Genomic DNA, 3,148 nt, shown 5'->3' with positions numbered 1-3,148 from the left:
TGAGAAGGTCGTAGACGTTTACGACCAAAACAGAAGGTCATTGAACCAATGACCTTTTGTTTTGGTCACTGTCTGTCTGCCCAGGCCACGTCAGATCCGACATGGCAAACTGACGTGGCAAAATTACGACCAATTGAAAAGGTCGTTGACAAGATTCAGCCCGGTCCGATGCGGTGTCTATATGGGCCGAGCCCAACAATTCAGCCTTTTTAATATATATTTTCTGTTAATTTTCGCTAGGTACATGGGCCTGGCCCAAAATTTGAGGAATTTTATATCTAGGCCATGGCCTTTCTGGCTCCAAAGTTTTTGTTTTTATTTTTTCCAAAAGATGAGCCCACTAGTGAATGGGACCCAGTTGTCAGGTTCTAATAAGTGGGTCCCAGTTGTCACTGTTATATTCTTTAGACCTCAATTTTCTAGTAAATAAATAACAATATTTAAATCCGAATAGAGAGAAAACAAAATGCTTCAAACAGTGCATGACTAATCCGGAAAAATATGGTTCACATCATGAATACAACCAGAAAGAGCCAAACTTGGCACATTATTACAATCAAACATGGTTCACATCAGGTTTACAATAAAAGAATGTTCACATCAGGTAACACAGCTATCACAGTATAACTAGCTCCAATGCTTCTCCCAACTTGTTCATCCTGGACCTCACGACAAAACATGAATGAAGGACGGCATCTGCAAGTTATCAAGCAAAATGGTTAGAACAAGCAAAATGCGACATTTTTATCATTTAAGCATAGAAGAACAGGGTCGACAACATTTCGATGTTTGAAAAATGAACCAGGATTTCAATCTTTGAACAGCAAAAAATTGATACAGTAGATCATTTGCGGTTTAAATCAACCCGTAAGGAGAGACACGTTGACACATTCATTTGGCAACATCTGTATAAATTGAACCTCATAAACATGCAATGTGGAATTTTTATCTCAAAGAAGTATACATACTCATCAGGTTTAATTAGCACATAAACATGCAATGTGGAATTTGTATCTCAAAGAAGTATACATACTTATCAGGTTTAATTAGCACAGAGAAGCCAAATGCTACTAACTCATGATTAGTACACAAGACAGGATTCAGCAAAGTAAACAAGAAGGTCGCTACAGTACAAAAGTGAGCTCATCACACAGAATAAATGAGTGGAACTACAGTACATCCTCTAAATTGTCATGTTCACAAGATTAAAAGTAAGCGCAACATAAGCATATGAGTTTTGTTTGGCACCACCACATATAACATAGCAACGCCAACGTGAAAAGTTTCCGCATTATTGCCATATGTTTCCTCGGAATCATACTACACGGAGAAGGGTTCAGCCTCAAGTCTTAACTAGCCTTACATGGTGGAGTACAGATTTCCTTCTGTACAAGTGGACGTTGATGGTGTTATCTCCTTTGTCACAGGAGGACCCCACATGCAGTGGCTACATAAACAAGAAGCATCAACTTAAGTTGCAACCCGCAACAGAAACACTTGCAAAAATCAAGCACTCGGGTGTTTGGCAGGAGTACTACCTTGTGGATGTCGCCCATGAAGTGTGAGAGGAACAAGAGTGCCTCCATGATTTTATAGTACGGCTCAAGATAGCTATCATCATTAAACAATTCAAGATTGAAGAATTCAAAACATGTGAATTGCAGTAAATTATAGCTTGGGTATTCTCTACATGAAGCTTGTCCTTGTCCTGGAAACAGAAATTAAACATCAGTCTAAGCCACTTTCTTGTATGGGACAGAGCTGTACAATGGCAAAGAAAACAAAAACATCACTCACCCACAGCTTGAGGACTCTGGGCTCTGAGTCAAGCACCAAATGAACACATCAGTTGCCTCCTTGTCAAGCTCTGCATTATCCAAATATAATACACAGGTAAGCTAACTGGAATTTGCAAAACAAAATTAAACCGGCTCTATATTGCAGAATGAACACATTTCCACTCACTTTCTTGAATTGCCTTCACAGCCAACAACAAAAGCTGGCGATGCTTGCTTCACAGCCTTAGAGCACCAACAAGAGACAGCTCCTTTATTATTGATTACGCTGCTTCCAACCTTTCTGTAGACTAAAGAATTCAATTCAGAGGTATTAGAATATTGTCTCATATTAAACATACCAAGGAAAAGATACAAAATAGTATGTATTGAACTGAGTTGAATTAGAGGACTACTATGGTTGTTTTGTTAACAGATACTCAAGAATTACTTGAACAAGAGAAGATACAAAATAACCAGTTGTCCAGTACAACTGCTACTACTACTAAACATATACCCAAGTGTCTCGATAGTGCATATTTCGTTTGTGAAACCTATAATGTCTCAAAATGTTAGTTAGAGCTCTATGCAGAATACTTTGGAGGAAAACTGTGCAAACACTCAAGAACTGGTGCATATTTTGTTTGTGAAACCTATAAGGTCTCAAAATGTTAGTTAGAGCTCTATGCAGAATACTTTGGAGGAAAACTGTGCAAATGCTCAAGAACTGGTACTTGTTGTACCAGGAACAGGATGCGGTAGTGGAGCTTCAAGAAAAATATTTAGGGGCCAAAACTAAGAGGAAAACACCAATTGTTCACATTGAAGATTGAACACATATGTCATTCTGGCATATCCTTGAAGGAACAATTCTCATAACAGGAACACAAGAGAGGGCTGTTGATTTTGATGAGAACTAAATCAGAGCACTACTAATGTCATTCTGTTAACGGATACTCAAACATTACTAGAACAAGAAGATTTGCAAAACATCTAGTTGTCCACTACAAGTGCTACTTGTTTTTCCACACGAGTCTAATCTAGGTACATCCCTTCACAAGTAGCATATCTCATACAGAAACAAGCAAACAAAACAATAATAGAAGTATGTTCACACCCTGTTGCCCACATCAGCATTTTCGCATAGCTTACCGCTCAGAAATCAGCATTAGTCTAGCCTCTTGCTATCATGTGAGTCCAGGAGGTCCAATGGTTATTATGATTATCATGCATTACATATACAGCAGCTCGCTCATCCTAGAAATCCACAACCTTTTCTGTGATGCTTGTCATGGGACAGTGAAGTGACCTATCAATCACATAACACAGTCCTAGAGAAACGTCTCTATTTTCCCCTAAACTAAACCAAGATA

At 38.6% G+C, this 3,148-nt stretch overlaps 1 long non-coding RNA gene across 1 annotated transcript; it reads right to left on the bottom strand.

The window, feature by feature from the left end:
* Positions 1 to 530: 530 nt before the first annotated feature.
* Positions 531 to 1,502, bottom strand: LOC125556107. The gene is made up of 2 exons (XR_007305006.1): positions 1,364 to 1,502; positions 531 to 696 (listed from the first exon to the last, which is right to left on the bottom strand). It is a non-coding gene; the product is annotated as an uncharacterized LOC125556107 (long non-coding RNA).
* Positions 1,503 to 3,148: the final 1,646 nt, after the last annotated feature.

The sequence above is a fragment of the Triticum urartu genome, chromosome 5 (assembly GCF_003073215.2).
Source record: "Triticum urartu cultivar G1812 chromosome 5, Tu2.1, whole genome shotgun sequence".
Classification (NCBI taxonomy): Eukaryota; Viridiplantae; Streptophyta; class Magnoliopsida; order Poales; family Poaceae; genus Triticum; species Triticum urartu.
This window is presented reverse-complemented; position numbering and strand designations above follow the sequence as displayed.